Source organism: Dendrobates tinctorius, unplaced genomic scaffold, assembly GCF_039654945.1.
Source record: "Dendrobates tinctorius isolate UK_male_01 unplaced genomic scaffold, ASM3965494v1 ptg000064l, whole genome shotgun sequence".
Classification (NCBI taxonomy): domain Eukaryota; kingdom Metazoa; phylum Chordata; class Amphibia; order Anura; family Dendrobatidae; genus Dendrobates; species Dendrobates tinctorius.
Window position 1 is genome coordinate 700,631 of NW_027361732.1, and position 13,315 is coordinate 713,945.

At 41.9% G+C, this 13,315-nt stretch overlaps 1 long non-coding RNA gene across 1 annotated transcript in view; it reads left to right on the forward strand.

Moving 5' to 3' along the window:
* LOC141094593 (uncharacterized) overlaps positions 1-13,202 on the forward strand; it is a 120,785-nt gene extending 107,583 nt beyond the window's left edge. The window contains exons 2-3 of the long non-coding RNA XR_012233110.1: positions 6,420-6,528; positions 13,078-13,202. This is a non-coding gene — a long non-coding RNA (uncharacterized lncRNA). The remainder of the gene's footprint in view (positions 1-6,419; positions 6,529-13,077) is intronic.
* Positions 13,203-13,315: the final 113 nt, after the last annotated feature.

Genomic DNA, 13,315 nt, shown 5'->3' on the forward strand with positions numbered 1-13,315 from the left:
CCCAGTTACTATGCCAACGCCTACGAACTTTACATGACCCCCACCAGCACAGAGTTTCTGCCAGATAATATCAGCTCTTGAAGCGAAACCCAAAGCAGGCCGACGCGCCAAAGTGATTCTTAAAGGGCCGGCGCACCAAAATGAATCTTAAAGGGCCGGCGCGCCAAATCGAAAGCTGAGTGAACCCAGGCTCCAAATCAGAGGCTGATTGACCCCGGCCTACAAATTGGACCTAGAGTGGCCCCGCCCACCAAATCAGACTCTGTGGGGCCCCGCCCACCAAATCGGACCCAGAGTGGCCCTGCTCACTAAATCGGACCCAGAGTGGCCCCGCCCACCAAATCGGACTCTGAGGGGCCCTGTCCACCAATCGATCCCAGAGTGGCCCAGCCCACAAAATCAGACCCAGAGTGGCCCCGCCCACTAAATCGGACACTATGGGGCCCTTCCCAACAAATCAAACCTAGAGTGTCCCCGCCCACCAAATCGGACTCTGTGGGGTCCCGCCCACCAAATCGGACCCAGAGTGTCCCCGCCCACCAAATCAGACCCTGAGTGGCCCCGCCCACCAAATCGGACCCAGAGTGGCCCCGCCCACCAAATCGGACCCAAAGTGGTCCCGCCCACCAAATCAGACTTTGAGGGGCCCTGCCCACCAAACCGGAGCCTGAGGGACCCCGCCCACCAAATCGGACCCTATGGGGCCCTATCCACCAATCGGACCCAGAGTGGCCCCGCCCACCAAATCGGACCCAGAGTGGCCCCGCACACAAAATCGGACCCAGAGTGGCCCCGCACACAAAATCTGACCCAGAGTGGCCCCGCCCACCAAATCGGACCCAGAGTGGCCCCGCCCACCAAATCGGACCCAGAGTGGCCTCGCCCACCAAATCGGACCCAGAGTGGCCCCGCCCACCAAATTGGACCCAGAGTGGCCCCGCCCACCAAATTGGACCAAGAGTGGCCCCCCCCACCAAATCGGACCCAGAGTGGCCCCACCCACCAAATCGGACCCAGAGTGGCCCCGCCCACCAAATCAGACTCTGAGGGGCCCCACCCACCAAATCAGACTCTGAGGGGCCCCGCCCACCAAACCAGACCCTGAGGGGCCCCGCCCACCAAATCAGACCCTGAGGGGACCCGCCCACCAAATTGGACCCAGAGGGGCTCCGCCCACAAAATCAGACCCTTAAGGGCCCCACCCACAAAATTGGACCCTGAGGGGCCCCAGCCACAAAATCGGACCCTGAGGGAGCCCGTCCACCAATTCAAGCCCTGAGGAGTCCAGGCGACCGAATCAGAATCTGAGGGGCCCCACCCACCAAATCAAATCCTGAGGGGCCCCACAGGCCAAAGTGGCCCCTGAGAGGCACCCACAGTTAAAACAGATCCTGAGTTGAAAGTTTTGCAGGGGCAGCAGGCAAATCTCTCTTAAAGGGGCAGCCCGGGCACCATTTCAAAGCACTATCTGTACTTCCTTCAGGAAATACACATGTAGTTCTTATTATTATGCAGTTGATTTCCACAATTAATGCGGCCTGAACTGCTACACGCACAGACTCCATTGTGGCGTCATTTTGAAGCCAGCATCCATGAGTGGTGTGCTAAGTATTTTTTGTGTCAATCAGATTTGTAGTTTTTGCGCAATTTGCGTTTGAAATTTTTTTTCCTGTCATGAAAATGCATTGTCTCAATGCATTTCAATGGGAAAATTTTGCCATAGGAATACATGGGGCAGTCGTGAGGCGATTCAAATTTGAGGACTAGTTGCGGCAGTTAAGCTCATTGATATGCGCAGGCAGACCCAGTTACTATTCCAATGCCTACGAACTTTACATGACCCCAACAGGACACAGTTTCTGCCAGATAATATCAGCTTTTAAAGCGAAATACAAAGCACAAATGCAAATCTAGCTTCATCACATGACGCATGCCCCTGAGAGAGAATGTGCGCCAAAGTAGATTTAGAAGCCCAGTGCGCCAAACTGGCTCTTACGGGGCCGACGTGCCCAAGTGATTCTTAAAGGGTCGGTGCACCAAAATGAGTCTTAAAGGGCTGGAGCGCCAAATCGAAAGCTGATTGACCCGGCCTCCAAATCGGAGGCTGAGCCATCCCGGCCTTCAAATCGGAGGCTGATCGACCCTGGCCTACAAATCGGAGGCTGAGCCACCCTGGCCTCCAAATCGGAGGCTGAACCACCCCGGCCTCCAAATCGGAGACTGAGCCACCCCGGCCTCCAAATCGGAGGCTGAGCTACCCCGGCCTCCAAATCGGAGGCTGAGCTACCCCGGCCTCTAAATCGGAGGCTGAGCCACCCCGGCCTCTAAATCAGAGGCTGAGCCACCCCGGCCTCCAAATCAGAGGCTGATCGACCACGGCCTCCAAATCAGAGGCTGATCGACCCCGGCCTTCAAATCGGACTCTGAGGGGCCCTGCCCACAAAATCGGACCCTGAGGGATTCCGTCCACCAATTCAAGCCCTGAGGAGCCCAGGCCACTGAATCGGATCCTGAGGGGCCCCACAGGCCAAAGTGGCCCCTGAGAGGCACCCACAATTAAAACGGATCCTGATTTGAAAGTCTTGCAGGGGAAGCAGGCAAGTCTCTCTTAAAGGGGCAGCCCAGACACCTTTTCAAAACACTATCTGTACTTCCTTCAGGAAATACACATCTAGTTATATTTCAAACTGAGGAAAGGGCAACTCAAAAACACTTCACTATCTTCTGCCTTCTCCTGCTCTGTGGGCCTCCAGCCCTCCACCATTTTCAAATTGCTAGGCAGATGCTTAGAAGATCCATGGCTGCTGTTTTTTGGCGCAAAGTTACATGAGGCTGGGTTTTTATAAATCTGGGAAATTTGCATCACTTGGCCTTTCCAAAAGATGACAGTGAACAAGCTATAACCCTAACTGGCTAATTAAGGTCTGAAACCTTGGTCAAAGTAATCTGAGAACACAAATCTACAATTGTGCCCAAACTTTAGCATTGGCCCATTTTCCTTTTTGTAATTTCAAAATGTAAAAAATGAGTATATACAGTATATATATATCTTTGCCTAAAATATAAAGTAAATGTGTCAAATTTAACTACAGACCTTTTAGAGCTCATTTCATCTTCAATTTGCTTAACTGTTAACAATAAGAGTAATTTTGACCAGAGGTGCCCAAACTTTTACATGCAATTGTAACACTTTCCCCTTTTACATACCATCCTCTCTAGCTTTGTATGGGGCGGTCCCTTATTATATAGCTTCCTATGTAATATCGGAAATTTGATGAAAAATTAAGAAAATTTCACAGTTATCAAACTTAATTCCTATGCTGTTAAGCCAGAGAGTTATGTCATACAAAATAGTTAATAAATAACATTTCCCACATGTCGACTTTGCATCAGCACAGTTTTGAAACTTTTTTTGTTAGGAAGTTAGAAGGGTTAAAAGTTGATCAGAAATTTCAAATGTTTCCAACAAAATCATTTTTGGGGGACCTCACCACATTTGAAGTGACTTTAAGGGGCCTATATGACAGAAAATACCCCAAAGTGACAACATTCTAAAAACTGCATCACTCAAAGTCCTCAAAAACCACATTCAAGAAGTTTATTAACCCTTATGGTGCTTCACAGGAATTAATGCACTGTGGAAGAAAAAAAATATTACTCTTTTTCACTAAAAATTTTTCACATTTTTTTTATTTTCACTAGAGTAACATGAGAAAATGGACCCCAAAATTTGTTGTGAAATTTCTCTTGAGTCTGCAGATACCTCATATGTGGGCAAAACTACTGTTTGGGAGCATGGCAGGGCTCGGAAGGGAAGGAGAACCATTTGATGTATGCTGTGCATCTTGAACCCCCAGATGCTTCACAGAAGTTTATAACATAGAGTTGTGAAAAAAAAACAAATTTTTCCCACAAAAAATATTCTTTTAGCCCTAAAGTTGTGTTCACAAGGATAGCAGGAGAACATGCACCATAAAATTTGTTGTGCAAATTCACCTGAGTGCACCAATACTCCATATGTGGTTGAAAACCACTTTTGAGGCACAGTGCAAAGTTCAGAAGGGAAGAAGTGTCATATTGGAGTTCAGATTTTGCTTTAATGGTTTGCAGCTGCCATATCACATTGGCAGAGCCCCTGAGGTGCCAGAACAGAAGAAACCCCCCATTAGTGATGTCATTTTACAAACCAATCCTCTCAATTAATTCATCTAGTGGTACAGTGAGCATATTGACATGACATGTAGCTTACAGAAATTTATACCTTTGGGTGGTGAAGAAAGAATAATTACATTTTTACAGCCAAAATGTTGTTTTAGTCCCAAATTATACCCCTGCCAAACGTGGACGCTAAATGTGGTTTAGGCACACTGTGGGGCTCAGAAGGGAAGGGGACATTTAGATTTGAGAGTGCAGAATTCGCTGGATTGCTTTGGGGGGGGGGGTGTGAGGAGACAATGTGCTTTTCCAGAGCCTTTGTACTACCAGTAACGTGGAAGCCCCTTATATTTCCATTAACAGATGACAGACCTGAGTGGGAACTTGCTTTTTTCTGTGGATGGAGTTCAAGCTTTTATTGGGAACATTTTACGTAACATTTAGGATCACTGTGGGGCTCAGAAGTGAGGGGGCTTTTGGATTTGTGAGCACAGAATTTGCTGAATTTATTTGGGGGGCAGGAGCCGTAGCGCTTTTCCAGAGCCTTTGTGCTGCCATGGAAGCCCCCTATATTTCCATTGACAGATGACGGTCCTGAGTGGTTGACTTTTTTGTGGATTGAGTTGAAGCTTTTATTGGGAACCTTTTACATAATGTTTGAGATCTCATTTATCCGGCGCTCTGCGCTGACCACTTACTTTGGAGTTTCAATTTAAATCTCTGAGTGACGTAATTCAGATGAAACCCCCGAGGGATCCATTCACTATAATGAGGCGGCAGATTTACTCTGAACTCCGTCTGGCCTCTGTTCAGCGGTTTCCTTCTTTTTAGAAGTGCACAAAACTGTGGTCGACCACACTTTTATGCATGCCTAAAAAGGCGTACATTGCCAGATCATAGGCCAGTCGTTGTCCACTGTGCTTCTATCCGCCTCATTATAGGGAATCTTCCACCGGGGTTTCTGTCTGAATCCCGTATTTCAGAGATATACACAGAAACCCCGGTGTAAGCGATCAGCGTAGAGCGCAAGATAGATGTACGCTGAGCCTTACTGTAATCTTTGGGAGACTTGTTTTTTTTTTTTGTTTTTTTTTTTATGCCGTTCCTGGTTAGACAACTTTATTCTTCAGGTTGGTGCGTTTACAGCAATACCAGATTTATATATTTTTTATGTTTGGCTGCTGTCACACTTTAAAAAGCAATTTTCATTGCAAAAATTATATTTTAAGAGCTATAATTTTTCCACATTTTTGCCGACAGAGTAATGTGAGGGCTTGTTTTTTGCAGGACAAATTGAAATTTTTATTAGTACCATTTTTGGTCACAAGACTATTTGATCTCTTTCTATTCTAATTTTTGGAGGCAGAATGAACCAAAACTTGCAATTCAGGATTTGTTTTTAGTTTTTGTATTTTTATGCCATTTTGTATGTGGTAAAATTGATAAGGCAGCTTTATTTTTCAGGTCAGTATGATTATAGTGATACCACAGTTATGTAATTTTTTTACATTTTGGCACTTTTACACACTAAAAACTTTTATAGAAAACATCATTATTTTTGCATCGCTATATTCTGAGAGCTATAACTTTTTATTTTTTCCACTGACTGAGCTGTATGGCGGCATATGTTTTTGCTGGACAAGATGACATTTTCAGCGATACCATATTTATTTACATTCATTGTTTTATTCCACTTTTTTCACAGTGGTATGATGAAAAACCATAGTTTGCCACATTTTTTTTTTACGATGTTCACTGAAGGGGTTAATGAGTGTGACACTTTTAAGCTATGTGCACGCGCTGCGGTGTTTGCTGCGGATCCGCTGCGGATTTGGCCGCTGCGGATCTGCAGCAATTCTGCAGACATTGTACAGTACAATGGAAGTCTATGGGATTTACATTCCGCTGTGCACATGCTGCGGATTTTCAACTGCGGAAAAGCTGCGGTTTTGAATCCGCAGAAAGAATTGACATGTCAATTCTTTCTGTGGATTCCGCTGCGGTTTGCCACCTATTCCATTGTCCAGGTGGCAAACAGCAGGGGAAAATCGCTGTTCATTTTACCTGCGGTTTTACCTGCGGATCCGCAGATACAAATCCACGGGTGAATCCGCAGTGTGTGCACATAGCCTTATAGAACGGGTCTTTCTGGCCATGGCAATGCCAAATATATGTACTTTTTTTACATAAAAATGTGTATTTATTAGTGTAATATTTTTTATTTTTATTTTGTAATTTTTATTTTTTTTCCCTTTTTTACTTAGAGCATGGTCGAAGAAGCTTGGTGACCCTGGCATCGACACGACAACCCCAGGTCACCATGGCAATGAACGGGCTCCCATGATGACGTTGTGTGTGGGCGCCTATCTGAAGGTAAATCTTCTTGCCTCCTAAATGTTGTGATCGCTCTCAATTGGAAGCATTTAGGGAAGTAAACAACCAGGGGCGATTTTGGCACTGTCTCTGTCTGTTAGTGCAGGAGCTCGGCCACTAGCAGCTCTGAGCTCTTGGTGTGAACAGGCGGGAGGTGCTGATATTTCAGCACCTCCTGCGTGATCATGCTGTGATCGGTCTGCCAATCACGGCCCTCTGAGTGCGAAGACCAGTGACATGGGTCCCCGTACCACTTCCTGTGCCGCTCAGCTGTCACTGATCGCTGTTGCCACTGAACAGCCATTGTGTGGCGGTCCCATGCCAGTCAAACATCGTCCACTTAATCTAATGTAGAAACCTGTACTGATTAGCAGACCCATGGACTCCCCCTCCGCCCCCAGTCCTTTTACAATCTTACAATTTTATGTCTTTTTTGTTTTTTCCTCACCCTGCTTAAAAGAGCCATAACTTTTTTTTTTCCAGTCAATGTAGCTGAATTAGGGCTTGTTTTTTTGTGGTACAAGTTGTACTTTTGAATGGCAGCATTCATTTTATCATGTGGTCTACTGAAAAGCGGGAAAAAAGTTCCAAGTGCGTTGAAATTGCAAAAAAAGTACAATTCCTCAATTATTCTTTTTAATTTTTTGTATTTACAATATAGTAAAACTGACCTGACAACATGATTTCCCTAGTCAGTATGAGTATGTATATACCAAACATGTCTAATTTATTTTTTTTTTATTTGTAAGAAAAAAAAAATTTGCTTCTGTCCAACACCCGTAATGTTTTTATTTTTCGCGATATGTGGCTATTTGAGAGCTTATTCTTTGTACCCTGAGCTGACGTTTTCGGGATACATACAATGTTTTGATCGTCTCTTATTGCGTTTTATAGCAATGTTGCAGCAGCCAAAAAGCCTTACTTATGGAGTTTTGATTTTTTTTGTTACACTTTTTACCGATCATATTCATTTATTTTATATTTTGATAGATCGGACTTTTACGAATGTAAATATGTATTTTTTTAATTTATTTATTTTCAGTGGGTGAAAAGGGGGTGATTTGAACTTCTGTGTTTTTTTAATTTTTTTTGCATATTTTTTTCCACTTTTTTTACTGTGTTTAATATTCCCCTTAGAGGACTTGAAGCTGCAATCGTCCTATCACTTGTGCTAAACATAGCAATGCATTAACACACTGCTGTGTATAGCAGAAATGACATTCTTGATTGAATGCCAGCTGCAGGCCGGCGTTCACAGGAGGATCATACTGACAGGGACAAGGGACAGGGTCGTCAGCAGACTTATAGCACTCTGTCCAATGTTATTTATTCAGCACTCAGTCCATTGTAATGGCCACTAATGTATGATTAGCATCACCTCCAAGGCTGTGTGCACACGTTGCGGATTCTGCTGCGTTTCCGCAGCGGTTTTGGCCCTGCGGAAACACAGTAGTTCCGCAGACATGGTACAGTACCATGCTAGCCTATGAGTACCATGCTAGCCTATGGCATTTCAAAACTGCTGTGCTCACGCTGCGTTTTTTTCCGCACGGTTTTGCTGCGGTTTACAAACCGCAGCATGTCAATTGTTTGGACAGATTCCGCAGCGGTTTCACACCTTTAACATAGTAGAGGTGTGAAACCGCAGGGGAAAACTGCAGGTCACTTTACCTGCGGTTTTACCTGCGGATCCGGGCGGAAAAAGCCGCAGGTGAATCTGCAGCGTGTGCACATAGCCTAAGGCCCATACGGAAGAAAATAGTGTATGCTGCGACTTTTTTATGCAGGCGTTTTTGCCCATGTAGAAAAAAAATGGTCATATAAGCAACAGTTACGCTTTATTTATTTTACCAGAGATATACAGTAACCCCTTTCTGACAACTGATGTACAATCCCGTCCATGTGTCCTGGTCCTGTATGCCCATGGATGGGATAGTACATCATCACAATCAGCCGCGCTCACAGGGGGAGCGCGCAGCTGATTGTGGCCGGGTGTCAGCTGATTATCACAGCTGATACGGACCGCTCCCGGCACATGATCGCAGCGTTCCGGGAGCAGGCAGAGGGGCTGTCAGCTGTGACAGCCCCTCTGCCTTTGGATTGGAGAACCCGCGGCATGATGCGGGGTCCCGATCACTGCCATGGAGAGACTTCCTGTCATGCCCAGTGCATGTCGGGAAGTCTCACAGGTCAGTGCACAGAAGCTACAGTGCTGACAGCTTCTATAGCATGCAGCTCTGCATGCTATAGAAGTGATCAAACTGCACAAAATGAGTGTCCCATAGTGGGACACAGTGTAAAAGGAAGAATGAAAAAAAAATTAAAATAATTGTAAAAATATTTAAAAAAAATAAAAAATAAATATTTATTCCATCAATAAATAAATATTTGAATAAAATAAAATCTATAATAAAAGTACACATATTTAGTATCGCCGCGTCCGTAATGACCCGTCCTATAAAACTGTCCCACTAGTTAACCCCTTTAGTGAACACCAGTAAAGAAAAAACAAACAAGGCAAAAAACAATCATCATACCGCCGAACAAAAAGTGGAATAACACGCTGAAAACATAATCTTGTCCTGGAAAAAACAAGCCATGATACAACTCCATCACCATAAAAATAAAAAAAAGTTACAGCTCTTAGAATTAAGGGATGCAAAAATAATTTTTTCTATAAAATAGTTTTTATTGTATAAAAGCGCCAAAGCATAAAAAATTATATAAATGAGGTATCTCTGAAATCATACTGACCCAAAGAATAAAACTGGTTTATCAATTTTACCACACATGGAACAGTGTAAACGCCCCCACCAAAAGAAATTCATGAATTGCTGTTTTTTGTTCATTTTGCTTCACAAAAATCAGAATAAAAAGCGATCAAAAAATGTCATGGGCCCGAAAATGGTACCAATAAAAACGGCAACTCGTTCCACAAAAAACAAGACCTCACATGACTCTGTGGGCCAAAATATGGAAATATTATAGCTCTCAAAATGTGGTGATGCAAAAACTATCTTTTGCAATAAAAAGCATCTTTTAGTGTATGACAGCTGCCAAGCATAAAAATCCCTTATAAATAGTAAATTAAACCCCCCTTTATCACCCCCTTAGTTATGGAAAATTACTAGAATACAAAAAATGTATTTCCATTTTCCCATTAGAGTTAGGGCTAGGGTTAGGGTTAGGGCTAGGGTAAGGGTTAAAGTTAGGGTTAGGGTTGTGACTAAAGATAGGGTTGGGGCTAAAGTTAGAGTTAGGGTTACGGTTGGGATTAGGGTTAGGGTTGGGATTAGGGTTAGGTTTGTGGTTAGGGTTATGGTTCGGGTTGGGATTAGGGTTAGGGGTGTGTTGGGTTTAGGGTTGGAGTTAGAATTGGGGTGTTTTCACTGTTTAGGTACATCAGAGACTCTCCAAACGTGACATGGCATCTGATTTTGCATTGAAAAGTCAAACGGCGCTACTTCCCTTCCGAGCTCTGCCATGCGCCAAACAGTGGTTTACCCCCACATATGGGGTATCAGCATACTCAGGACAAATTGCACAACAACTTTTAGGGTCCACTTTCTCCTGTTACCGTTGAAAAAATAAAAAAATTGGGGGCGAAAAGATCACCATGCTCACCACACATCTAGATAAGTTCCTTAGGGGGTCTACTTTCCAAAATAGTGTCAGTTGTGGGGGGTTTCCACTGTTTAGGTACATCAGGGGCTCTCCAAATGCGACATGGCGTCCAATATCAATTCCAGCCAATTTTGCATTGAAAAGTCAAACGGCGCTCCTTCCCTTCTGAGCTCTGCCATGCGCCCTAACAGTAGTTTAACTGCACATATGGGGTATCGGCGTACTCAGGATAAATTGTACAACAACTTTTGAGGTCCAATTTCTCTTGTTACCCTTGGTAAAATAAAACAAATTGGATCTGAATTAAAATTTTTGTGAAAAAAAAGTTAAATGTTCATTTTTTTAAACATTCCAAAAATTCTTGTGAAGCACCTGAAGGGTTAATAAACTTCTTGAATGTGGTTTTGAGCACCTTGAGGGGTGCAGTTTTTAGAATGGTTTCACTTTTGGGTATTTTCTAACATATAGACCCCTCAAAGTGACTTCAAATGTGATGTGGTCCCTAAAACAAAAATGGTGTTGAAAAAATGAAAAATCGCTAGTCAATTTTAACCATTATAACGTCCTAACAAAAAAAAAAATTTGGTTCCAAAATTGTGCTAATGTAAAGTAGACATGTGGGAAATGTTGTTTATTAACTATTTTGTGTGACATATTTCTCTGTTTTAAGGGCATGAAAATTCAAATTTGGAAAATTGCAAAATTTTCAAAATTTTTGCCAAATTTTCATTTTTTTCCACAAATAATATCAAAGAAATGTTACCACTATCATTAAGTACAATATGTCACAAGAAAACATTGTCAGAATCATCAGGATCCATGGAAGAGTTCCAGAGTTATTACCTCATAAAGGGACAGTGGTCAGAATTGTAAGAATTGGCCTGTCATTAACTTGCAAACCACCCTTGGGGTAAAGGGGTTAAAGTGTACCTGTTATTTCAGCAGAACTTGCTGCTAAATGTCTGTTTCTGCCTCTAACCCCCCCACTCTTCATAGAATCGTATTCGTAGCATCTGCCATCTATCTCCGTAATGTGAAAGTCTGTCTTCACTGAATACGGATTTTATGGATTTAACCCTTGAATTGAGTTTGAGAGATCAGTTCAGGAAGAAGAAGCAGATATCTCTGATAAGAGTCATAGCATTTTTATTCTTTCATTGACACAGCTGTATGAGGCCTTGTTTTCTTGCGGAATGAGTTGAAGTTTTGAATGACACCATCCACTTTTTCATGTATTGTACTGCCATATGAAAAATGAAATTCCAAGTGGGTTGAAATTGTGAAAAAAAAAAACCTAAAAAGCAATGAAGCAATGATTAATGTAACACCAACTACACATATATATATATTAGATTTTAACATGTTTTTTTTTAAATCTAGCCTTTTGTAAAAGGAAAATTTGGTTTCTTTTTTTTTTAAAGCATCTTTCTTATTGGATATTTGTCAAATACAATATATTGACCAATGTATACAGAGCAGTAGGATAAAGGATATTTACAATCTAAGCGTATACAAGATTAGGTCAATCAAAAACAATATTACCCAAACAACAATAGCTTAACCCCATATGTCCACACATCTACTTGCTCAAAGTGACTATGCTCTGACCAACCGATTTCTGTATCTATCCTTTCTGATGTATTTACTAAATGACATATGCGTATTTAAGTTTACCCAAATTACCACTTAAATCTTCTAACATATACCAATCTGAGTTAATAAAAGACACCATTATCTCCTGGATTTCTCCAGTAGACAGTAACGATTCCATGAACATTCTCCACTTTTTGAAAAACTTTTCCGTCATTCTATCTTTCTGCCTCTTTTTTTTCCAAATACAAGACAGAAAGCAGCCCTGCCCTTATAAAATTTGGGTTCTTCTGCGCCACATTTTTCTCTTGCCCATAACCTTTTTACTTTTATGTATCTGTAGCTATATACGGGCTTGTTATTTGCATAGCTATAACTATGATACCATTTTGGGGTACATATGTAAAGATGTTTTGATAGATTTTTATGCCATATCTTTGGGATCCAATATGAGAGAAAAACCACAATTTATACTTTTTGATTATTCTTCTTGCCGGAATTTGAGATATGAGTTAATGACTTTTCCATTTTCATAGACCAGACTTTTATGGATGCAGTGATTTCAGATATACAAATTTTTTGAACGTTTTAAAATACTTTATTTTTGGACTAAAGAAATGGGTGTAATTCAAAGTTTCATACATTAATGTTTAAAATCTTTTTTCGTGTTCCACTTTCAATTATTTTTGTTAATAATTATAAATAATAATTAGAAAATTTGAACCTGTGATCTGAAAGAGCTATATGGTCATTGTGTCACTGCTTGCTCATGATACTAATGATATTTTTCAAGAAAATATACAAAATTATTTCATTGAAACTTTGATACTTAGTCTTGGAGCAACACTTCACATTTTTCCATATCTTTGTACACTAGGCCCATTTGTAGATGTGTGAGAAGTGTGGAGTAGATGTGTGCTTACTTTGTAACTCCTTCTACTAACCACTCAACCTTTCCCTCAGTTACTCTTTCTCTTTGTAAAAACATGTACGTAGTCAGAAGTCTACATAGACAAGTGCAAATAGAGTTGCACGGTGGTTTTATAGATTTATACCATGCCTTGGGCTCTTTGTAAATGAGGTGCTCATATTTTACATATCTGGTCCTTAGAAACTGCAGCCAGATGATGACGTCAATATTTTCCCATGTAAAAATAAAGGAAATAGTAGGTTCTGTATGTTTTAATGTACCACTGTTTAATTGTAGGCTTCTTAGATGTCTTCACCGAAAATGATTGCTCAAGGTCTTATATTAGCTAGGGAGTTATATATCTTTATGGCATTGATCTGGATAAGGGACCATATTTTTCAATTTTTTTTTTCCTTTTTTTTCAGTAAGCCAATAATTTTTTACCTCTTCACTGCACTGATCTTGGCAGGAAGACTTTGTGATGAGGACTCGTTTAGAAAGCAGAATCATCAGAGATTGTGTGAACATGAAATGGGACTTGTTGGAGATTGCTGAGGGTTAGTTTCGATTTTTGCCCACTTTTTAAAGTGTTTACTCTGTTTCAAGTGGATTTTAAGGCTAGAAAACCCCTTCACTGTTATGTTAACATCTGCATTGTGGCTT